We start from the raw sequence: 26,431 nt of genomic DNA, 5'->3' as shown, positions 1-26,431 counted from the left end.
ATGCATGTAACTTTGTAAAATTCAGATATTGCCTTCCAGCTCTAATAAAATGTATGTTGTTGAGTTTCTAAGGTTCCAGTATCGCCTAGAGAGAACAGAATAGTAAAATAAGTGTCAAATTTGTTTACAAATTGCAATCATTTAATAATGCAGCCAATATGCTCTATTTCCAATTTCACTTTTGAGGGACTAAAGAAGAATATATTTTAAAATACAAAATTCAGTGACTCTAAGACAATATATCATGCTTAGAATGAAAAATATGTTTTTGTTTTCCTCCCACATTCACCCACAACCCGGGAATAAGAGAAACACAAGGAATACACACACGTTTCATGAATCACTCCTGCTTAATACTAGTCATCGCCATCACTTACTGGAGGGCATGGTGAATCCACTGTGTCCCCAAAAGCTACTTTCCCGAATGGTAGAATTCTGTGAACTTTCCTAAGGCTCTTGGTTTCTTTCAGAATTGTTTATTGCTATAATTGCCACTACCTAGCAAATGCAATTGTTCAGGAGGTCTGATGAATATTCTCTCCCTCCAGCCACTGCTGTGGTGGGTAAAACATGACATATTCTAAATACCAGAGAAGTCCAGGTCTCCACATCAAACTAGAAGGTTCTATAGTAGGAGAAATGGCAGCTTTTCCAGATGGTAAAAATTAGTTTGTGGTTTTATATGTCAAATGGCTGGCTCTTTTCTATGTATACACATCTAGTCATTTTTTTATGACACCTCTTCAATGCCAATAATATCAGTCCACAAATAATTTGGTATCAATGCATGCTTTACCAGAGCCAACCCTTGCCCCTTTGAATCTTCAAAAGAAGGTGTACTGCTTTCTCTCCATCTCAAGGCCTAATGTGTTTTCTTTCTGCAATATTTATCACTTTTTAGAGTGACTAGTATTTTACCTATTTCCATCATGTAAAATAAAGAAAAAAATAACAGTCATAAAACAGTTATTATGGTTTATCTGATTGACAAAGATCAAGTAGTTGAACCAATATGAATTGAGCCTAATTTCTCCTAATTAGGTCTTAAGAGTCAAGGTGTCAATGAGAAGCAAACCCTAACTCTAAAAACAAATTTGAGACAAAGGAACTGGTGATAAACAGACCTTGCTGTTGATATCAGGAAAAATGAGAATTGAGTACTGTGAGGTGATGTGATTGTGAGGTTGTGTGATGCTTTGAGACAAGATTTATCACACGGCTTACACATTTGAACATCAGTGGTAGTGGACATCATCATAGTTAAGCTCTAGTTCGGGAAGAATCACTAACATCTAAGCCAACAGCCATATCTACTCCTGGAGAAAACCTTGTGATGCGGTGATAGTGGTCGATACTATCATCTCCTTTTTTTAATGCTGTGTACAACTAACAGTCTCTGTGCTTTCTGATATCTGACATGAGATCTCAATATGATCACTTTATATGTGGACAAGGAAGGCTTATGATTAATAAGCCCTTAATTTCTCCGCTCTTTTATAAGATGTCAGAGATAATCTAATGTTACTGGCTCTTGGTGGAACCACGCTGCCTTTGGTTAATCACAGTTTCATTTTCCATAGACAAAATGCTGACTAAACGTGGCCCGGGTTTATGTTCTTATCTTTACTGTGTAAAGTTTCAGGAAATTTTCTTTTTTCTAAAGAGTTTAGACCTTACATATAATAAATAACATGAAAATGGACTGTTGTAAAAATATTTAGTGATTTTATTTTGATAGGGCACATTCTGATTTATCGTATAATTAGGTATCAGTGAAACCTCAAGAATTTTATAAAAGGATGAATAAGCAACGCTATTTCAGATTTGTGCATTTGTTGATCTCATTTTGTAGCAGTGATCACTTTAACCTTGAAATGTTCTTTCTAGAGAAATAATTCAATTTCTTTACCTTTCAAAGTCTCACGTCACTTGTCATAATGAAAGAACATGCCATTATAGAAAGCTTTCCAGAATTTTGAGTTTTTGTTAATTTATAGAAAGAACAGAAATTTCTAACAATAATATGTAATGTTAAATCACTGTATTTAATTTGTAAATATTATATCTTGGTTCGTTGTTCTTTAATAATTGTGTCTGCTGATGCAATATCATATATGAGTATTAGGTGGATATAATAAAATCAATAAATATTATGTATTATTAGTTGATGATATTTACAGACTATTTTGACATATAGTTAGGTGAATTATATTGTAAGTTTAAAGCACACTAATAATATTTAATCATAGTTTTTATATACTACATTAATTCTGTGTTATCATTTAATATATGTATTATATGTAGTGTACACTTAATATATTAATTTATTAATATATTAAGCTTTTAATAGCACTTCTGCTCCTAATAAAATAGTAAAATAAGAATAATACTGTAATAAACTTACTTATTCAGCAGATTTTATAATGTTACAATAAGGAAAAGAAAGAAAAATGTTTCTTTAATGACTTCATAATAGACGCCAAGAGCAGTTTTATAGAGCAAAAAATATAACTTATTTGCCTTAATTCAAAGCCCCCATTTTTTTACCAAGTAAATGATTAGAAAGAAAGACTAAATTTTTGTTGGAATAATTCTTCTATCACAGATAGAATAGCAATTTCAGTAATCATTCCATATAAGTTTAAAAAAATGCTCTGCCATATAATAATCTTTAGTCGGAATGTAGTTAGCTTTATTGTGAGTCACTAAATATATACAAAACCAAGTTAAAAAACATTCTGACTCTGTCTAGACTACCAAATCCCTAAATGTTTTCAAAATTGTTATATATCAAAGTGATATTTTGATAGAATTAAAATATTCCACCACTTGATAATGTCCTTAACACTATAGATAACATTATATATATATACTAGATTTGATGAAACATTGAGTGATTTGTAGCTGTGTGGTGAAGAGGTGAATGCAATGCCTGTACAGGCATAACATAAGGAACATGGTAATTGCATGTTTCCACTGAATTTTCATTTTATGTATTTATTTATTTAATTACAGTTTTTTTTTTAATTTGAAGTTTTTTTTTTAACCAGAAGATAAATTATTGGACATTTTGAATGTTTCCAATAATTTAACTTAAGTTGAATACAGAAAAACAGTATTCAGAAATATTAAACGCATCAATTTTAATTATCTGCCAAATAATAATGTTAATTTAGAAAATATCATGATAAAAACAGAATCTGTCTTAGTTTACTCACAAAATATTAAAGTATTTTTATCAAAAATTCTTATAATGGTAACTAAATTTTTGTCCTCAGACTGGAGAAGTATTTTCTCTGCTATTAAACAAAAAGTGGAAAATAAGCTTCATTTTTTTTTTGTCTCTGTATTCGATACTGCTAGTTACACTGATTTCATGGAAGGAATGGAGAAAATTCATAGCAAAAACAAACAAAAATACCCCTCAAAAAAGTAAAACAACAAAAAAAATCATGCACAAAATTTGACGTTATGTAGTCCCTCTTCACCTTGATTTTTCTTATAATAACGTATTAGATTCTAAAGACAAAAATTAATTTGAAAATTAATAAAACTCCACCACATATTTTCAGAGAAAGAAAATTGTTTTCAAAGCGGGTAGTCTGTAAGGTCTTGTATGTTTTTATCACACCAAATAGACGGCTTCACCCTTTTCAAGATTTTAGTGAACCTTTGCTGACAGCAGCTCTTAGCTGCTATTCCCCGCCCCTCGTTCCCAAACATCTAGACTGTAAAATTCGATTCCAGCCTGTCAAGCATTAAGCAGCAATAATTATTTCTGAAGTAGCGAAGGTGAAGTGTGACAGCCATTTCATATCAACGACCTTTTCCAAGCTTCGTAAAACTTTCAGGTTTCTTTTTCTTTCTCCACTTCTGAAGGAACAGCCAAAGAGAAAAGAAAGCTAGGGAAAACAGAACTTAGGTTTTTCTTATGTGCTGCATTTTTTTTTTTTTTTCATCAAACTCGCCTTTTAAAATTAAACTGGTAACAATAAGCAAAAACTGAAATGCAATTTACAGTTTCCCAGGCTCTTTAAACATGATTGTGATATATGATCAGCCTTAATGAGAGCACTGGTCTTAGTTTATTTAAAACCACAACCACAAAACCCTGTAGTTTAGTTTGCAGAATAATTATTGAAGATACATTCTATAGATTGTGGAGAGCATCACATTACTTCTGCAGTGTGACCTTAATTTTTATTATATCATGAGTTAACCATGGAAGGTACACTTATTGACATTATTTGGATCAATGTTAATAATTCAGTTAAAATAGTCAAAATGTATTCTGGTCATTAAAAGTCTTTAGTTAGGGAGCTCGGTGCCCCGCGGGGCAAGCGCGGCCGGGGCGCTCCTGCTCTCGGTGCTGCGCGTGCCGCTGGGAGGCTTCCTGGCGCGCGTGGGGGCGGCCGAGCTCTCGGAGCAGATCTCGGCTCCAGTTTCGGAGCGGATGAAAGCCCTGTTCGTGCAGTTTGCTGAGGTGTTCCCGCTGAAGGTGTTTGGCTACCAGCCAGATCCCCTGAGCTACCAGACAGCTGTGGGCTTCCTGGAACTGCTGGCTGGGTTGCTGCTGGTCACAGGTCCACCGATGCTGCAAGAGATCGGTCACTTGTTCTTGATTCTGCTCATGATCGGGGCCATCTTCACCTTGGCAGCTCTGAAAGAGTCACTAAGCACCTGCATCCCAGCCATCGTCTGCCTGGTGTTCCTGCTGCTGCTGGATGTCGGCCAGCTCTTAGCCCAAACTAAGAAGGTGGTCAGACCCACTAGGAAGAAGACTCTAAGTACATTCAAGGAATCCTGGAAGTAGAGCATCTCTGCCTCTTTATGCCATGCAGCTGTCACAGCAGGAACATGGTAGAACACAGAGTCTATCATCTTGTTACCAGTATAATATCCAGGGTCAGCCAGTGTTGAAAGAGACATCTTGTTTACATGGCCCTGCTTTCTCTTTTTAGCTTTACTACTCTTTTGTGAGGAGTACATGGTATACGAACATTCCTCATGTCATATGAAAATACAAAATAAGCAAAAAAGAAAATTTAAATCAACCAAAATTCTGATGCCCCAAATAACCACTTTTAATGTCTTGGTGTAACTATACCTCTGAACTTTTTTCTGTGCCTTTAAACAGATATATATATATATATATATATATATATAGAGAGAGAGAGAGAGAGAGAGAGAGAGAGAGAGAGATTTAAATGAAAATGAAACCATATATCCTACTTTATTCCCTCCTTTTAAAACCTAATATACTATAAGATCAACAAAAAGTCTTTAGTTAGAAATAATACAGCAAATTTTTATTATTTTCTTTAGAGACATATGTTGTATTACTAGACCAGTATTTCTGAAAGTAGATAACAAGATTTTAGAATCACTTGAGCTGATGTTAAGAATGCAGATTCCCAAGTTCAGTCTTCCAAATCAGAAACTGGAAGGCCAAGAGGATTACAGCGTTTACATGTTTTATAAGACTTAATATCTCCATCCCTTACTGTGAGGCCATTGTACACTAAAGTTTGGAAACTATTGATTTAGGCATAACTCAGAAGCCATGTTTTATTGCTGTAGGAAAAATGAGCTAAGCTAGATCAACTGATTTTTCTTTTAAATCAAAATAATAAGCTTTGTAAACGCAGCTCAGGTGGTTTCCATTTTTATTGTATAAGTTTGGAAAAATAGATGCTGGGAATATAAAGAATGAATAATTATGGTCTGAATGTTTGTGTCTCTCCAAAACTCGTATGCTGAACTCCTAACCCCCAAAGTGATGTATTAGCCTTTTGGAAAGTGGTTAAGTCAAAGAAGTGCAGCCTCATGAATGGGATTTATGCCCTTACAGAAAAGGCCCCAGAGAGCGTTTTTGCTTCTTCCACCAGGTGAGGATTCAGCAAGAGGGTGCCGTCTATGGATCAGGAAATGGACCCTCACTGTATATCAAATATGCTGGCACCTTGATCTTAGGTTTTCAGCTACCAGAACTGTGGGCAATACATTTCTATTTTTGATAAACTCTCCAGTTTATAGTATTTTGTTACATCAGCCCAAAGGGACTAAGACTTGGATCCTACCTGTGCAATGTAGGTGATCATTCCAACTGTTTAAATTGCTTTTGTGTTCCCAATGGAAAGACACAGTGCTTAGTGTGTACCTGGAATATTGGCACACAATACACAAAGGAGGGATCAGTATATATAGTTCCTTATAGGCCATGGTGTGAATTGAGGCTTTTCTTCTGTATGAGATAAGAAGCTGTAAGAGTGTTTTAAACAGAAGAGTGACGTACAACTTACTTGTACTTTAGAAATTTATACAGAACCAAAAAAGAGCCCAAGATCCCAAATAGCCATAGCAATCCTAAGCAAATAGAGCAAAACAAGAAGCAAGACTCTCTGATGTCAAACCATAATACAAGTCCAAGGTAGCTCACAAAAAAGCAAACACATACACCAATGGAACAAGTCAGAGAGTCCAGAAATAAAGTTACACACCTGCAACCATCTGATCTTCAACAAAGTGGAAAATAATGAGCAATAGGAGAAAGGACTCCCTATTTAATAATTGGCACTGGGAAAACAGGCTAGTCATATGCAGAAGATTGACGCTGGACACCTTCCTTGCACCATACACAAAAATCAACTCAAGATGAAGATGAATTAAAGACTTAAATGTAAGATCTAAAACTATAAGAACAGTAAAAGAAAACCTAGAACATAACATGCTGGACATAGGTCTTGGCAAAGATTTCATGACAAAGTCTCTAAAAGCAATTGCAACAGGTACAAAAACGGACAAAGGGAACCTTATTAAATTAAAGAGTTTCAGCACACCAAAGAAACTATCAAAAGAGTAAACAGACAACCTAAAGAATTGGAGAAAATATTTGCAAACTATACATTTGACCAAGGTCTACTATCCAGAATCTACAAAGAATGTAAACAAATCAACAAGCAAAACTCAAACAACCCCATTAAAAAATGGGCAAAGGAAATGAACAGACACTTCTGAAAAGAAGACAAATATGAAGAAATGTATGAAGAAGAAATGTACATCACTAATAACTAGAGAAATGCAAATCAAACCAAAATGAGATACCATCCCATACCAGTAAGAATAGATATTACTAAAAAGTCATAAAATAATATGTTGATAAGAACAGAAACAAGTTGCAGTGAAAAGGAACACTTATACACTGCTGGTGGGAATTTACACTAATGTAAATTTGTTCAGACTGCTGGTAAATTTGTTCAGACTGCTGGTAAATTTGTTCAGACTGCTGGTAAATTTATATTAGTTCGGCCACTGTTTAAAGTAGTTTGGCAGTTTCTTAAAGAAGTTAAAACAACTACCATTCAACCCAGCCATCCCACCCAAGGAATATAAATTGTGTCTACCAAAAGACATATGCACTTATATGTTCAGCACAGTATTATTCTCAATAGCAAAGAGAATCATCTTCATTTGATGAGAGCTGAGCTCAAGTTGTATGCATACATGTAGGAAGGTCAGTATTCAAAGCCACAGACAAATGTAGCAATGTCTGATTTTCACTGAATTTATGTTAATATTATTTTTAGATATACCCTAGTTTTATATATACAAAATTGCTTTGCTATACATACATGAAAAACTTTAAAATATGTTCAATATATGAAAAGACATTTACTTGAAAACCTTTAGACCTAGTGGAACATTTTTCTCTTTCGATAAAAAGAGACATATGGGAGGAGAAATGATGAAATCCCCAGCAGGAAGATAATACCCGCTGAGCTCGTCTGACAGTCGTAAGACTCCTCTAAAGCCTTATAAGTATGTGAGATCCAGTCTTCATAAAAATGAGTTAGGGTTTGCTCTGTGACAGGTAAAATCTTCCATTTCTTAAGTTATTTTTAACTTTAGAACATAATTTCCGTGAATTTTATGCTATTAAACCTTCTTCCTACTACTTAAGCGTGTAAGATTTTTTGAAAGGATGTAGTATACTATTTGCCTTTTGAATATTTGATGATATGCTATAAGGGAAATATACACAAACATACATCACCAATTTTTTTAAATTTTACTTTCACTGTGGCAGTATTACATAAGACTGGATAACATTAAATGTATGTAAGTATATCAATGGTCATAGGCTGTGCAATACAAGGAGAGAATCTCCAAATCTCAGTGATTTAGAGCATAGGCAGATTTTGTTATTAACATTTCCTTATAATATTGTGTGATCCACGTAATTATTTTATCATCATCATCAGAAGCCTCCTCATTACTCTATTGTTCATTAAGCCATCATATGGACATAAAACTTCCAGTTACCATACAAATTAAGACTTTTTTCTTTCCTTACTTATTTCAATAATTTGTTAGCTTTTAATTTTGATATAAGCGAAATGCTAAGACCATTTTATAGTTGATAATTCCACCAGTAACATCTGATAATGAGGTTGCCTTCTGTCAGAAAAGTCAGGAGTTTCACTAATGAAATAGAATGCCACGTAAAAATTCAGTAAAGTTCAGAGCCTGCCTGTACAGGTGATTGGACAGTTAATTTTACAAGTCACTTGCAGGAGCATGAATAGCATGCAATTTGTATGTTCCTCAGAGCTAGATTATTATGAGAGTGAAAATAATCTGATAAATCAAGTCTAATAACAGCCTTCATTTTCTGTATTTTTGTAGCATTTCAGAAACTTTTGATCAATTATTGACATGACCTACAATAAAATTTTTAAAATGCTGTAAAGATTCCAGTTTAGCATTAATTTTCAAATCGCTTTGGGTTTATCTGTTTCTTAACTTGTGAAGGGATTTTTAGAAGGTAGAATGGAGCATAGTGACTCTTTTATAAATAAAATTGTTTTAATAGTTAAAGCAGGGCTCCCTGCTGGATGAGTGCTGAGCTTCCTGTTCATCTAGGTGGAGTTAGTATATCTCCTTGCCAGTATCTATTTGTATCTGCTGATTTAATCTGCTGCCCAGGGCCTTCCTCAGGAAAATCATGTGTTCTGTCCACAACTACAGTTTGAACAGACCAAAGTTTTCAGGGGGTGGAGGACTTAAGGAAGCAAAGAAATTCCATGCAGAGGGGCTGACTACAGTAAAGACAGGAAAGAATTCAATGTGACAAAGTGGAACGGTTGGTGAGACGGTAAATTTGTACAATCTCTATGGAAAATGGTATGGAGATTTCTCAAAGGAGTACAAATAGAATTACCATTCAAACCAGCAATCACACCACTGGGTATCTACCCAGAGGAAAAGTAATTAATATATTAAAAAGATACCTGTTTAAACAAACTCATTTGTTTATTGCAGCACTATTCACAATAGCAGATGCATAGAATCAACCTAATGGTCCATCAACAGATGAGTGGATTAGGAAATGTGGTACATACATACAATGAAGTACTCTTCAGCCATTTAAAAAAAAAAAAAAAGAAAAAGAAGGAAATCATGGTTTTTGCGGCAACATGATTGGAACTGGAGGCCGTTATCTTAAGTAAAACAAGTCAGACACAGAAAGACAAATATCACCTGTTCTCACTCGTACTGCGAGCTAAATAATGTATACACATGGATGTAAAGAATGGAATGATAAGGGAGGCTTGAATAGGTGAGGTGGTGGAAGGAAGGTCGATGATAATAAATTACTCAATGAGTACAATGTACATTATTTTTGTGATGGTCACCCTAAAAGTCCAGACTTCACTACTATGTAACCTATGCATATAACAAAACTGCACTTGTACCCTGTAAATTTATACAAATTTAATTAATTTATTAATTATATTAAGACATTCATTTTAAGAAAATGGTGTTTCCTGGTTTGGAGTAATAGCTGCTGCTTAACACATTCAGTATACTGTAGGCAATATGGATTATTTGGAGAGGGTGTAGCGCAGATGTGTGGTTCATGAAAACTGGGAATAATTCCAGGGCACAAACATTAACTCTGTTACACTATGGGGCACGAGCAGCCCTACTGTGGCGTCTCTTGAACTGCAAAACATGGAGAGAGAATTTTCTCCTTGCCATTTGGTTGAGTTGTCTCATCACACTGCATTTGGCAAACTTCAGTGGTTAGGCAATTGTCAGAATTGAGTCTTAAGATGATCAGTGGCCTGAGTGAATACTGGAACAAAAAAAACAGGGATTTTGTGAAGACAGGTACAACACTATGTCAAATCACCAGGAATATTTGCAGATGTGGAAAACTTCGAAGACTGCTTGAGCAAATTGGAAGCACAGTGCTAATAATTTAGGTGTTTGGTTTGTTGCAATCTTATTTTAATAACTGAATACTGGGAAACTTGTGTGCTTTTGTTTGATGGTAAACTCAAGACTGCAAAAATCCATGATCGATTGAGTCTTAGCCATGAATTCTTATTTTTCTGCAAAAAATTTTATATTATTTTTCACAAAGATGAATATTCTGTCAAACAAATCCATCTATGAATTTGTTTAATCTTTAAAATTTAGTAGAAAAACTTATAAAAGTCGAACTATTAGCAAACTTCTTTTTTGTTGATAACTGAGTTCAAAAGGCAACTTCTTAGTGGAAATATGGAGAGATTTGAAAGATTATTCTCACTAGTTAATTTCAAATATTCTCTAAGAATCGTTCATAACATCTCAGTTTTAAAAAGCTGAAACACATGTCAGATGAATTATTACATATCTTAAAATGCAAATGAAAGATGGGAAAGGATTATGGCCAAGTATTTAAATAGTTTAAAATAAATCTACAATGCTTAACAATATGCAAGCCAGAGTCTCAAGATAACTTCTTCTGTGAAAGTTATTTGTTGACTTGCTTACATTCAACAGTTTTCTAGTCTTGATCATAAATTCCATACATTTTTCTAAACTTCCAGACTTATTTCAAACTTCTCCATTAATTGACGTCAGACTCTGCTTTAACAAGGACAGAGATGTTAGACATGCAATTTCTCATTTAAAAATGATAGATTATAATTATAAAGGCTATTTTTCAGACAGCTTTTTTAATAAAAACTTCATAAAATGATCAAATTGTGTCATATTAAATGATATAACAAATCTGAATCATTTAATCCCTTTTAATCTCTGTGTGTGTGTAATTCAAGACTGTATATATATACTAGATATATAAACTGTGTATATATGCAGTATATATAACTGTATATGTAGTCTTGAAATATACACACACATATATATGCATATATGTGTATTTATATACATATATGCACATACTAAAAACATTTTCAAAATCCTAACTTTTGATAAATACAATAGAAAATACACTTACTTTGGCCGGGCACGGTGGCTCACGCCTGTAATCCCAGCACCCTGGGAGGCCGAGGCCGATGGATCACAAGGTCAAGAGATCGAGACCATCGTGGTCAACATGGGGAAACCCCGTCTCTACTAAAACTACAAAAAATTAGCTGGGCATGGTGGTGCGTGCCTGTAATCCCAGCTACTCAGGAGGCTGAGGCAGGAGAATTGCCTGAACCCAGGAGGCCGAGGTTGTGGTGAGCCGAGATCACGCCATTGCACTCCAGACTGAGTAACAAAAGCGAAATTCCGTCTTAAAAAGAAAAGAAAAGAAAAGAAAATACACTTACTTTAAATATAAATAAATCAAAGAGAAAGCAAAGCAACAAAATTCCCCTCGTTAGACAGAAAAGGAAGATCAAATAGTTTGTAATATACTAGATTCATTAAAACAAATTCTACCTGTAAAGCACATATTAGCAATGAGAGGCATCAGAGACATTTAAGTAATTAAAAAACAAGTGAGAAAATCTTTAAGTGGACAAACTAGGTGAAAATCTGAGATTTCTGGTGGAATTTCATCATCTTTCAGCCTGAAAGAATGAGTTTTGAGAGGAAGTTTAGCATCAGGGATGCAATTCAGTTGCTGACGCTTCGCTGGTTGACCCAGATGTCAGTTGTTCCCAGTGAAGTAATGCGAGTTTCAGTATCAACTTCAAATTTGATCTATGGTAGATATATTTAGAAAACTGGAAAAACTCCTGACTTAGCTACCTTAATAAACTTTTAACATTAAAATAATGAAATCCGAGGGCTCGAATTGCCCAACCTTTCTATCCTTTTCCTTTGAGTTCACCCTTATTTTAGTTATCCTGTGTTTCACTTCCCATACAAAACATTTGCTAGCCCTAGTAAGTTGCCTTCTTTTATTATGTGTCATTGTCAAAACCAAATACATTTTTGTGGTTTACTCTGTTAAAGAGATGGCTTTCCCAGCCCCGAGATCATGTTGCAAATAATAATAAGAAGAGAACCAACACTTATTGAGCACTTAAGATATGCCTGGTATACCTGATAGGAACCTGACCATGACTACTGTGTTTAATTCTCGGGAAATCTAAGAACAGAAGAATTACGAGACTTTACCAAAGTGATGTGGCTGGTAAGGTATAGAGCCGAGGTTTGCACCAAATCAATGTGAGTGCTGAGTTCGTGCTTTCAGTCCCTCTATGGCATGGCTTCTCGAATCTGTATCCATATCCACATGGTGACTTGCAGACACACAACAGATGTTTATTTTATGTATCTGAGTATGTCATGTTTTATTTATTAAATTACTTAAGAAAAACAAAAATATCCCACCACAGAGAAAGCACCTAGTCTGCACGTAGCCTACAGTATCCTCGTAATAAACATATCCTCTTTATTTTTGACATTTCTTTCACTTTTCTTCTTTGAGTCAGTTGTAGAGAAGAGACTGTGTCTAACATCGACTCTTTCCCCCAAGCCTGTAGTTCAGTTTTGTGACCACCCTGCAGCTCGATAAAACTGTCTTACTGATGCCTGGGTGGTTGGACCCTAAATCTTTAGAGAGGCTATCCTGTCTATGTAACTCCAGGCTCACAGTTAAAAAAACAAACAAACAAACAAAACAACAACAACAACAAAAAAAAACAACCTCCTGACACCCCTGCTTTCTGTGTGTCCCAGGTCTTAGAGACATTTTCAATAATCCTTCCTTGCCTTTTATTTCCCAGTGTGTTTCTTAACTGTCAGCACTGGGCCATTTGTTCTGTCTTTTATTTATGGCTCTCATATTCACTGTCAGATCTGATGCTGGATAGCAAGCCACAGCTCCTTGGTATTGATATCAGCAATTCCTTAGGTAATTACACAACAGGTGAGAAAATCTTTACATGGACAAACTAGGTAAAAATGTGAGATTTCTGATTGGACATTGTTACTAACTTTTATTCTAGAATATAACTCGTGGAGGAAAGCCTAGGATCAGGGATGCAAATCATTTAATGAAGATCCAGTAATTAGTGCTTGACCTCAACGGTATATTTGTTTCTATTTGTCAAAAGGGTCCCTTCTCATTTGGTGCCCTCATTTTTGCCTTCACTACCTTGGTCACATCCCAGGCCACTGGGGAGACTCAGTGCCCCCATTTGCCAATCACTGCTCTCGGGTTTTTGTTATTTCATGGTCTGGAAGATTCTTTTTATTTCATGCTTCTTCATGATGTCACCTCTGGATACACACCCTTTCTCAGGTTGCTGCCTTTCAGATTCACTTTCACACCTTCCATTTCTTTTTTTTTTTTTTTTTTTGATACGGAGTTTCGCTCTTGTTACCCAGGCTGGAGTGCAATGGTGCGATCTCGGCTCACCGCAACCTCCACCTCCTGGGCTCAGGCAATTCTCCTGCCTCAGCCTCCTGAGTAGCTGGGATTACAGGCACGCCCCACCATGCCCAGCTAATTTTTTTTGTATTTTTAGTAGAGACGGGGTTTCACCATGTTGACCAGCTTGGTCTCGATCTCTCGACCTTGTGATCCACCCACCTTGGCCTCCCAAAGTGCTGGGATTACAGGCTTGAGCCACCGCACCCGGCCCACACCTTCCATTTCTAAGGTGTATCTTTTCAAGTCCCCTTGCTCTCCTGTGCTCTTCTGTGTTTTATTCTTCCTTGACTTCTTTCTCTTTGCCACACCTCCACTCTGTATTTATGCATAAGACTAAGATATATAGACTTTTGGAAATAAAATAAAAATAAGGATGGGTGATCCAAATTTCTTTTTTTTTTTTTTTATAAAAAATCGTAACAAACATATTTCTAAACCTAAGTTACAAGAAGTCAGTACATAGAAACAGTCATCTGAGCAAAGTATAAAGAACTGTAGAAATAATCAAACTTCAGTAACTTCTGAAAAAGTTTCAAATTCTGTTTTTGATTTCTAGTAAGAAAATGAATTGACATTTCTATAGCCAATTTTCAATTATTCTCTGTGATTCAGTGTAGTTTAGCACTGTATTTATAAGAAACTTTAAGAACTCAAGATAAAGTATGTGACTTTAAAATTGTCCAAAATGATTGCTGTCTGGGTCTCAGTATGAAGAAATGTTTTGCGGAGGCTGTAAGGTAAACTGTACGGGGTGAAACTTAGGGAAGAAAAGAACAAAGTGGTGAAATGTAGTCACTCTACATTTCAGCATTTTGGAATAAAGGGTAGTTTCAGGAAGATTACAGTTCTGTCCACAGGCCTCATGTAGATAGTAACATAGGACAAATATGAAAGAGAGAAAGATTTCTGTACTTCGAGTCATCTTCCTTCTGCCATGAAATAGACACAACTTATGTGAAGTTATATGTAGCCAGTGGGGCTGAATGCTAGGCCACAGTTATGGCCATTCTGCAGTGCAACTTTACGGAATATGAACTTGAAAAATATTAATAGGTGCTAGGTGCTCTGGAGATTTTAGATACTGCAGTGGCTGCTAGGCAGCAGAGCGTAATAGTTACAAGCACGGTCATTGGGATAAAAATAACAAGCTTCAAGTTCTCCATCATTTATTTAGGCTCTGTGATCTTGAACAATTTACTTCACCTCTCTGAGCCTGATCTCGTGAATGATAATAATGTGCCAGTCTCTTCTCTGACCATGTTCTTCACTTTCACTCTCCCTGAAACCTGACTTCCTCCTCAGCTCCCTGAAGCTCTCCCAAGTAAAGGCTGTTTCTAGAGCAAAACACACAAACCCCAGGACCCTTAGGTGGGACGGTGTCTTCCATGATCCTCACTCTGACTTTGAGAACATTCTCCCATATTTTTCCCTAAAGCCCTTCAGGATTGAATTTCAGGTCAAGTGATTAGAGCAGCCATGCTTATTGCAGTCCTCCAGATTACTCTCCTTCATTCCTTACTCCAGGTTCATTATCTTTTTCTCTTGCATCAATAAGATCTTATGATTTCAATAACTACATTGATGCTCCTTCCAATGCCCTGCTTTTTGTCCTAAAAAATCATGTTCGCTCTCTGGTCTAATCTACTCATTTCTGTACTCCGAGCCTGCATTGCCCAGCACAGTAGCCAGTAATCACATGTGACTATTGCAATGTTTACAAATTAGGAATTCGGCCTCTCAGTTGCGTCAGCCATGTTTCAAGTGCTCAGCAGGTGCCTATAGCTAGTGACTACCATATTAAACAGCTCAGGAGTATTCCATCATCATAGAAAGTTCTACCTGATAATGCTGCCTCCTGGATGCTTTTATTATCTGTACCTGATATCCCTCTATGAGTTCAGTTTTATACCTCCCACTTTCTGATCTTTACTTTCTGTCTTCCCAGCTCACTACCTCTAGTTGCCTGACTCAAATAATCAATGATTCACATTGGACATATGGTTAATCAGTCTTAGCATTTTTTAATACTTGTAATCTTTCTCAAGCTTTTCCTAGCCTCTTTACTCAGCTTGAGTCAGATTGCATAATCTCTACCTTGCCTCCTCCCTCTCTTTTGTATATTTTCCCGGCTAAAATGCAGTCTTGGTTAGATCAAACTATCTACCCAGTTGTATATACCACAGAAGCCATAAGGGGCTGGAGAAAATTCCATAATCCTGACTGGCCCAATTCTATATGCATTATCTCTAATTTTAAGATAAATAAAAATGTTTCTGCAATTGAATAATTTTTATTGATTGGTCTGATTCAGTTATACTTTCTTCTGCATTATTCAAACTTTTAAGCTCATTCAGTGAAATTTCACTTTAATATTGTACTTTCCTATTCTCAAATTTCCATTCAGTTTCTATTTGTCTGTGGCATTTCTTCATCTGTTCATTCATTATCTCTATACTCTTCGATCCTTGAACTTATTAATATTTATAACAGCGCTTCTGAAGTCCTTGTCTGCTAATTTAAACATCTGATTCATTGCATAGTCTGTTTTTATTTATGCCTTTTTTCTTTGAATATGGATTGCATGTTCTTGCTTTTTTACATACCAAGTAGTTGTAACTCAATGCTAGATGTTGTGAATATATATTGCAGGTAATCTAGATGACCTCTTCTTCATTTATGGGGTGTTGATTTAGTTCTGAATGACAGTTAAGTTACTGGCAGCCCTTTTTGATCTTGACAGACATGGTCTTGTTTCTGTAGGTTCTGCTCTCTTTCTCTCTCTCTCTCTCTCTAATCCCATTCTACATTCTCAGTCCAGGAGACTGCCACATTGTGTTCAAGAGCCATCTCCAAAGAAGAAAACCAGGTCAATGTAGGGCTCATCTCATGGATTTCTCTTCTCTTAAAGATAATGTCACTTCAGAGCTCTGTGACTATTACCTTTTTCATTGATGAAAGTGGAAGTTTTTCCTATCTTCTTCTCCTTTTCAAACTTTTATTTGGAAATGACACATATCCAGAAATAAATATAACACATAATGTACAATTTATTATTTAACAGAGAACCACCAACAAAGCTTCTGTCTAGTTCAAGAATTAGAACATTTTCATCATTGCGGAAATGTGTCCCTAACCCTGTAAACTCATTCACAGTCACAACCCCATTCCTCTTTCCTAAATGTAATCATGATCCTGATGGTATGGTAATCATTTCTTTTATTCTCTTTCTATTTTTACTGTTGCAGTAGACATTGCTAAAGACAATGTCTTAGGAATGTATGATTCTATACATTGCAATGTCTACCACATTACAGAAATGGAATCATACATTGAGTAAATGTGCTTTTGTGACTGACCTCTTTTCCTTAACATTATGTTTATGAGCTTTATCCATGTTACTGGGTGTAAATATAATTTATTCATGTTTATTGATCTCTCTGTTTACCTCATTGCAATGAGTCTTATTTTATAGTATCTCACCTAAACTGTCCTAGTAAGAGTTGCCTATAACTTTCATCAAGGTTGGCTCATTTCTCCTCTCAATTTAAAGCTCTATACTCTCTAAACTTCCTCCCTGCTGTTCCTGCCCCAACCTCCAACTTATTCAGCCAACGCACAGATATGTCCACAGGCAGTGTATCCACAGCAACTCAGAAAAGAAGCATGCAGATCACTGTTATGTGGGAACCACAAAATAAACATATATGTGCATGTGGTGCTTGTGCATATATAAAAGTGGTATATGGATCTAATTTAGCTCTTCTGGGATATGCTGGAGTCTTCCATTTAATCATTTAATGGCCATGTCAAAAATGTTAAATAAATTGGTTTATTTAATAAAATAAAATTTTAAATGATTGCTGTCTTTAAACTTAATTCTAGGGGGACAAAGGCTGTGCATGGAATCTGGTTCTCTTTTACAAAGTTAATCTGAAAGACATTCTTTGGTCATTGGCTCAGCAAAATTTCAGGTTAGATATGAGGCTATGAAAGACTTCAGGGATGTGAGTATTTTTCAACTTGCTCACAATTCTGGAACTTCTTATATCTTTCCCTGCAGTAGAAAATTGATCATTTGGGAGAGGCATTAAATGAAATAAAATTCTTTCTTTTATTGCTGGGATAGGCCTTCTTTATTTTCCTCAGATGTTAGTCTATCTCTGAAGTCTTATCTTGTATGCTGAAGCATATTTTTTGAATTATCCAAAAGAGTCCTGTTCTTTTTCTCATTTTAGTTATTAGTCTGGAAATTGCCACCATTCTAGGATCTGTATGACATTGTTGTATTATAGCTAAACCCAAGAGCCAATTTACTTATTAGTGGCAAGTGAGTGAAGAGACCATAAAGTCAGATAGTTTTATATTAGGCTTAGGACTGGTGCCCAGAATTATAACTTACACACAAGAACTACATCCTAAGTCTTGTCGCTACTCTTACCTCTGAAAATTAGGTAAAATCATCATTTTTCCTCAAATTACCTTGAAATCAGTTTTCTTTTTAAAAAATGTATATTGAGTGCATTAATTATCCTGATAACTGTTTCATATTCTTCATTTTGTTAGATGGATTGAGAAGAAACTTTTCCTGCTGAAAGCAATTTTGCCATGTGTAATTCGTGTACTCCTGAGAGTATGTCAAATGTGAAAAAATAAGTACATCTTCCTGTCTACTCTCATACCACTGATTATGATGAACATGATTTCAAAGGTTCAGGGAGATATTGGTGCCACCTTGCTGGGGTGCATGGGAAGGACCAGAAATGGCTATAGTTGTGTTATAGGAAATGCATTATAAATTCATATGCTTCCATCCCATAGCAACATTCAGTACCCTCTAGAAAATATTATTTTTATGAATATATTAGAGTGTGTTTTGTGGTCATTTGGCAGCCAAAAAGCTAGCGATATATGGCATGTCTCCACTGCTTATTTCAAAAGCTTCTATTTTTATCAGCTCAAATCTGACTTAAAGGACTGATGATTCAGCCTCCATCCCATGGAGGTCACAGAAATTATTGATCGATGCAGCCAGTGCATGGGAAGGTAAACACTGAACAACTTGTCATTCCAAGAAACACTTGTGAAGAACAGCTTGTTCCTTGGGAATAAGCTGATAAATAGTCCAAGGACAGAAAAATGTTATACAACTACAAAGGATGATCAAAAGCTGAGTGAATGTAAGGGGGTAGAAACTTTAGAACCCTCTGGCTGCATAGCCTTCTTTATATCAACTTTATATAGTACTGAGTCCATGTGCATGTGCATTTGTGTGCACGTATGTTTTGTGTGTGTGTGTGTGTGTGTGTGTGTGTGCCAGGAATTATGATATTCTGTGATCTAAAAGTCAGTGTTTAGAACCACAGCTCTTATGACTATGAAAAGTGACCATGTAGATAAAAAGATCAATTTCATGGCTTCCCCATAGCTCTATTACAGGTTATTATTGTCTAAGGAGTTTAATAGTGTGGAGGATGATTAAATTTCACAAGCTGAAGGTGAGATTGACAGCTGATTATCTATCTAATATCAACTCACCATTTCTTCATTAGTTAAGAGTCCCAATTTTATCTGTGATGATCATGTTCCCTTTTCAACCATTCTGACAGGTTTGACCCCATGATTTTCAATCAATCGGAAGTATCTTAATCTATTCAAACTGCTTTAAAGATATACTATAGATTGGGTGACTTATAAACAACAGATATTTCTCTCTCACACTTATGCAGGCTGAGAAAGCTAAGATGAAGGCACCAGCAGATTTGGGGTCTGGTGAAGGCCTGCTTCCTAGAAAAATGTCTTTTCCCTGTAGCCTCATCTGACGGAAGTGGGGAGATATCTCTCTGGGGCCTTTTTAATAAGGGCAGCAATCCCATTCATGTAGGTTTTGCCCTCTAACCTAATCTCCTCCCAGAAGTCCTAGTATTATCAGCTTGGGGATTCATATTTTGTCATATAAATTTTGTGGGGACACATTCATTCAGACCGTAGCAAGGGATATTCTGATTTAATCGATATGAAGTGTTTTACCCCAATTCTAGGTTGGCTCTTGAACGAGAGATTTATTTAGGGGATTTATCCTTTGTGTTGCTCTTCACTTCCTCCTCTTTATTGCCTGAAGTCTGAACATCACACCTAGCACTCTGGCTGCCATCATGAGAACATTTCCAGCATAAGAATGGAAGTCATATACAGAGATAACGGAGGGGAGATGAAGAAGAAGGCTGGGTCCTGGATGAGTTTGTAATTGCTGTGCCTGCTCAGGACTGCCAATCTCTGCACTTTTATTTATGTGAGTAAACATAAGCCTCTGATATTTTGAGATTCTCTCTTTTCAATAGCGAAACATAATCCCAAATCATGTATTTTGAATAGAGAAATACTTAGCGGTAAATGCAGGGGAATATTTTGGACTTAAGAAAAGATACAGCGTTTACATGACGTATATATGACAAATTTTGCACTCAGATTAGGAAAGAGTTTATGAAGTACTAATTTCATGGTTTTCTCAAATGATAGTTTTTAAGAATGCATTGTTGTACAGAATTGCCTGATGGCATGGCCACTTTTTTCTTGCGTGAATCTAACTGTGTGTACGTGTTTGTGGTGAGAGAGAGAACTATTCTTATTCTTCTGTAGATGTGAATGGCAAATTGTCAAGCTAGATTTTTTTTTATGAAATAGTTTATTGTGAAATTAAAAACCAGCAATAACTATTCCAGGATCAGTTAAGAAACTACAAGTTAACATGCAGGGTTTAGATCTCAGCTTTGCTGTTAATTAGATATGTTCATAAATTACAATGTCCCTACCATTTGCAATAGATTATCAGAAAATAAAATTGTATTTTAGACCTTCCTTTATGAATTGTTCATTCTGTGCTTTATTTGGGTTTATGTACGTGCACATGATGAGGTTTGTATTACTTTCTATAATTGCTTTTGTCATACATGCCAATTCCGACTTCACTGTGTGAGTGTGTGTGTGTGTGTGTGTGTGTGTGTGTGTGTATACCCACAGTTAACACATAAGCGGGGATGATGAAAACATGGCTATATACCCCCATGTGTAGTTGCATACTTGTACCTATTCAGATTTTTTGTTATTTCTTATAAACCTCTCACCTTTAACTTGATGGCATTCAGGTTGTCTCTCCAAGCAAGCTTTCCTTTGCGACATCAGCTCTACTTGATGAAAATAAAAACAGGGAATTTAATTTCCTGCAACGCTTGTTATCACCTCCTCTACTTTTACTCTGTAGCACTTATCATGATCTAACATGCTATATATTTTGTCTGTATTTCTTTCTTATTGCCTAATTCCCCCACTGAATTCCCCAATTTTGTCTCTTTTGTTCACTATTGTATTTTAATACCTAGAAAAGTAGCTGACGTTTTCTAAGCATGAAGAAACATTTCTTGAATGCATAAATGAGTTAGTCACTGGCAAAAATAGTTATTAATTGAGAAATCACCACACTGTCTTCCACAATGGTTGAACTAATTTACACTCCCACCAACAGTGTAAAAATGTTCCTATTTCTCCACAACCACAAAACTTAAAATGCAATAAAAAAAAAAATAGTTACTAATTAAAAAGCTCTTTTAAGGAAACACCATTTTAGTATTAAATTCCTTAAGCTATCAGTTTTTTTTTTCTTTTTTTTTATTGCATTTTAGGTTTTGGGGTACATGTGATGAACATGCAAGATTGTTGCATAGGTACACACTTGGCAGTGTGGTTTGCTGCCTTCGTCTCCTCACCTGTATCTGTCATTTCTCCCCATGCTATCTCTTCCCACCTCCCCACCCACCCACCCCTCCCCCATTTCCCCCCAAAGGACCCCAGTGTGTAGTGCTCCCCTCCATGTGTTCTCATTGTTCAACACCCACCTATGAGTGAGAATATACGGTGTTTGATTTTCTGCTCTTGTGTCAGTTTGCTGAGAATGATGGTTTCCAGGTTCATCCATGTCCCTACAAAGGACGTGAACTCATCGTTTTTGATGGCTGTGTAATATTCCATGGTGTATATGTACCACATTTTCCCTATCCAGTCTATCATCGTTGGGCATTTGGGTTGGTTCCAGGTCTTTGCTATTGTAAACAGTGCTGCAATGAACATTCGTGTGCACGTGTCCTTGTAGTAGAATGATTTATAATCCTTTGGATATATACCCAGTAATGGGATTGCTGGGTCAAATGGGATTTCTATTTTTAGGTCCTTGAGGAATCGCCACACTGTCTTCCACAATGGTTGAATTAATTTACATTCCCACCAACAGTGTAAAAATGTTCCTATTTCTCCACATCCTCTCCAGCATCTGTTGTTTCCCGATTTTTTGATGATCGCCATTCTAATTGGTGTGAGATGGTATCTCAATGTGGTTTTGATTTGCATTTCTCTGATGACCAGTGATGATGAGCATTTTTTCATATGTTTGTTGGCCTCCCGTATGTCTTCTTTTGTAAAGTATCTGTTCATATCCTTCGCCCATTTTTGAATAGGCTTGTTTGTTTTTTTCTTGTAGATCTGCTTTAGTTCTTTGTAAATTCTGGATATCAGCCCTTTGTCAGATGGGTAGGCTGCAAAAATTTTTTCCCATTCTGTTGGTTGCCGATTCACTCTACTGGCTGTTTCTTTTGCCGTGCAGAAGCTGTGGAGTTTGATTAGGTCCCATTTGCCTATTTTGGCTTTTGTTGCCATTGCTTTTGGCGTTTTGGTCATGAAGTCCTTGCCTACACCTATGTCCTGAATGGTTTTTCCTAGATTTTCTTCTAAGGTTTTTATGGTATTAGGTCTGATGTTTAAGTCTTTAATCCATCTGGAGTTAATTTTGGTGTAAGGTGTCAGGAAGGGGTCCTGTTTCTGCTTTCTACACATGGCTAGCCAGTTTTCCCAACACCATTTATTAAACAGGGAGTCCTTACCCCATTGCTTGTTTTTGTCAGGTTTGTCAAAGATCAGATGGTTGTGGGTATGTTGTATTTCCTCTGAGACCTCTGCTCTGTTCCATTGGTCTATATCTCTGTTTTGGTACCAGTACCATGCTGTTTTGATTACTATAGCCTTGTAGTATAGTTTGAAATCCGGTAGTGTGATGCCTCCTGCTTTGTTCTTTTTGCTTAGAATTGACTTGGCTATGTGGGCTCTCTTTTGGTTCCATATGAAGTTTAAGGTGTTTTTTTCCAGTTCTATGAAGAAGGTCATTGGTAGCTTGATGGGAATAGCGTTGAATCTATAAATTACTTTGGGCAGTATGGCCATTTTCACGATGTTGATTCTTCCTAACCATGAACATGGAATGTTTCTCCATCTGTTTGTATCCTCTCTTATTTCATTGAGCAATGGCTTGTAGTTCTCCTTGAAGAGGTCCTTTACGGTCCTTGTTAGTTGTATTCCTAGGTACTTTATTCTCTTTGTAGCAATTGTGAATGGCAGTTCGTTCTTGATTTGGCTCTCTTGAAGTCTATTACTGGTGTATAGGAATGCTTGTGATTTTTGCACGTTGATTTTGTATCCTGAGACTTTGCTGAAGTTGTTTATCAGTTTCAGGAGATTTTGGGCTGAGATGATGGGGTCTTCCAGATATACAATCATGTCATCTGCAAATAGAGACAATTTGATTTCCTCCTTTCCAATTTGGATACCCTTTATTTCTTTTTCTTGCCTGATTGCTCTGGCTAGAACTTCCAGTACTATATTGAATAGGAGTGGTGAGAGAGGGCATCCTTGTCTAGTGCCAGATTTCAAAGGGAATGCTTCCAGTTTTTGCCCATTCAGTATGATATTGGCTGTTGGTTTGTCGTAAATAGCTTTTATTGTTTTGAGATACGTTCCGTCAATACCTAGTTTATTGAGGGTTTTTAGCATAAAGGGTTGTTGAATTTTGTCAAAAGCCTTCTCTGCATCAATTGAGATAATCATGTGGTTTTTGTCTTTGGTTCTGTTTATGTGGTGAATTACGTTTATGGACTTGCGTATGTTGAACCAGCCTTGCATCCCCGGGATGAAGCCTACTTGATCATGGTGGATGAGCTTTTTGATATGCTGTTGCAATCGGTTTGCCAGTATTTTATTGAAGATCTTTGCATCTATGTTCATCATGGATATTGGCCTGAAATTTTCTTTTCTTGTTGAGTATCTGCCGGGTTTTGGTATCAGGATAATGTTTGTCTCATAAAATGATTTGGGAAGGATTCCCTCTTTTTGGATTGTCTGGAATAGTTTCAGAAGGAATGGTATCAGCTCCTCTTTGTATGTCTGGTAGAATTCAGCTGTGAACCCGTCTGGACCTGGGCTTTTTTTGGGTGGTAGGCTCTTTATTGCTGCCTCGACTTCAGACCATGTTATTGGTCTATTCAGGGTTTCGGCTTCTTCCAGGTTTAGGCTTGGGAGGATGCAGGTGTCCAGGAATTTATCCATTTCTTCCAGGTTTACTAGATTATGTGCATAGAGTTGTTTGTAATAATCTCTGATGATGGTTTGGATTTCTGTGGAATCTGTGGTGATATTCCCTTTATCGTTTTTTATTGCATCAATTTGGTTATTCTCTCTTTTCTTTTTTATTAATCTTGCTAGTGGTCTGTCTATTTTGTTGATCTTTTCAAAGAACCAGCTCCTGGATTTATTGATTTTTTGAAGAGTTTTTTGTGTCTCTATTTCCTTCAGTTCTGCTCTGATCTTAGTTATTTCCTGTCTTCTGCTAGGTTTTGAGTTTTTTTGATCTTGCTCCTCTAGCTCTTTCAATTTTGATGATAGGATGTCAGTTTTAGATCTCTCCTTTCTTCTCATGTGGGCACTCATTGCTATATATTTTCCTCTAGAGACTGCTTTAAATGTGTCCCAGAGATTCTGGTATGTTGTGTCTTCATTCTCATTGGTTTCGAAGAACATCTTTATTTCTGCCTTCATTTCATTGTTTATCCAGTCAACATTCAAGAGCAAGTTGTTCAGTTTCCATGAAGCTGTGCGGTTCTGAGTTAGTTTCTGCATTCTGAGTTCTAACTCGATTGCACTGTGGTCTGAGAGACTGTTTGTTATGATTTCTGTTCTTTTGCATTTGCTGATGAGTGATTTATTGCCAATTATGTGGTCAATTTTAGAGTAGGTGTGATGTGGTGCTGAGAAGAATGTATATTCTGTGGATTTGGTGTGGAGAGTTCTGTAAATGTCTATTAGGTTTGCTTGTTCCAGGTCTGTATTCAGGTCCTGGATATCCTTGTTGATTTTCTGTCTGGATGATCTGTCTAATATTGACAATGGGGTGTTAAAGTCTCCCACTATTATTGTGTGGAAGTCTAAGTCTCTTTGTAAGTCATTAAGAACTTGCCTTATGTATCTGGGTGCTTCTGTATTGGGTGCGTATATATTTAGGATCATTAGCTCTTCTTGTTGCAGTGATCCTTTTACAAGCTATCAGTTTTTTTAATGTCAGCAGTGGTACCAAATAATAACATTTCCTGATGGCAGAATCTTTTGGACATTCTTTACTTTTTTATTTGTGAAATAATTTTGGTGGTGATTATTTTGTGTGTACAAAAATAAAAACTCGCAAATAATTTGAAGAATAATAAAATATAAAGGATGTCTAAAATAATCCAGCATCAGGAAGAGACCATGTTTCATGTTTTTTTTTTTTTTTTTTTTTTTTTTTGAGACGCAGTCTCTCTCTGTTGCCAGGTGCCAGGCTGGAGTGCAGTGGCGCGATCTCAGCTTACCGCAACTTTCGCCTCCTGGGTTCAAGCAATTCTCCTTCCTCAGCCTCCCAAGTAGCTGGGACCACAGGTGCCCGCCACCATGCCCAGCTAATTTTTGTATTTTTTAGTAGAGAGGGGGTTTCACCATGTTGGCCAGGATGGTCTGGATCTCTTGACCTCGTGATCCGTCAGCCTCGGCCTCCCAAAGTGCTGAGATTACAGGCGTGAGCCACTGCGCCCGGCCGAGACCATGTTTTAAAATGTTATTATCTTTTACTGCATGAGATGTAAGCTACCTTTCAAGGAAATGGTTCTAATTTTGATAGTCAGGAAACTGAGGTTCATAGAAGTTAAATGATGTGTCCCATATATCTCATTTAGTATCAGCACTACTGATCATGGCCCAGGTTTTCTGCAGGCACAAAGGTGAAACCTAATATCATATATGGAGCCAGAAGGCAGGACTGAGTTCTCATACTCAAAAATGTTACGACATTGAAAAAACTTACAAGACATTGTGTAACCCTAAACAACAATAACAATATATGTTTGGGGATAGATGTGAATAAAACAAAAAAAATTTACCTATGTTTGTTATTCGTGTGCTGTGCTATCTCCATTACACATTTTCTGAATGTGAGTTGCTAGATATTTTCTGAGGCGTAATTAGATGACTTTATTGTGAGGGAGGAGTCGACAGATTTTTTGAGCATATTATTAATAGTATCTAAAATAAATAAACCCTTTACAATATGATTTTTATGTTTGAACAATATTATGTTATGTTTTTACAATATTGTTTTATGTTTTTACAATACTATTTATGTTTTCACAATATTATTTTTATGTTTTATTAGCTCAATTTTGGCTCATTTTAAACTAACAAGGAATTCTATTAATATTAGTATTGCATGTATTTTTAGAATGACTTAGCATTTAACTGTACACTCATATATAGGCCCTTTATGTTATTTTAAAATAAGAAGATTCTCTTTGGGACATATTTGGGGAGGGCTCTGAGAAAAGGTACAGGCTACTTAAGTTACGTGATGTAAGGACAAAGGCA

General features: G+C 36.2%; 1 pseudogene; it reads left to right on the top strand.

The window, feature by feature from the left end:
• Window positions 1-570: 570 nt before the first annotated feature.
• Window positions 571-4,908, top strand: LOC101053055 (transmembrane protein 35B pseudogene; annotated as a pseudogene).
• The last annotated feature ends 21,523 nt before the right edge of the window (window positions 4,909-26,431 follow it).

Source organism: Saimiri boliviensis, chromosome 3 (assembly GCF_048565385.1).
Source record: "Saimiri boliviensis isolate mSaiBol1 chromosome 3, mSaiBol1.pri, whole genome shotgun sequence".
Taxonomy (NCBI): domain Eukaryota; kingdom Metazoa; phylum Chordata; class Mammalia; order Primates; family Cebidae; genus Saimiri; species Saimiri boliviensis.
The sequence above is the reverse complement of the archived record's forward strand: the minus strand, read 5'-3'. Positions and strand labels throughout refer to the sequence as shown.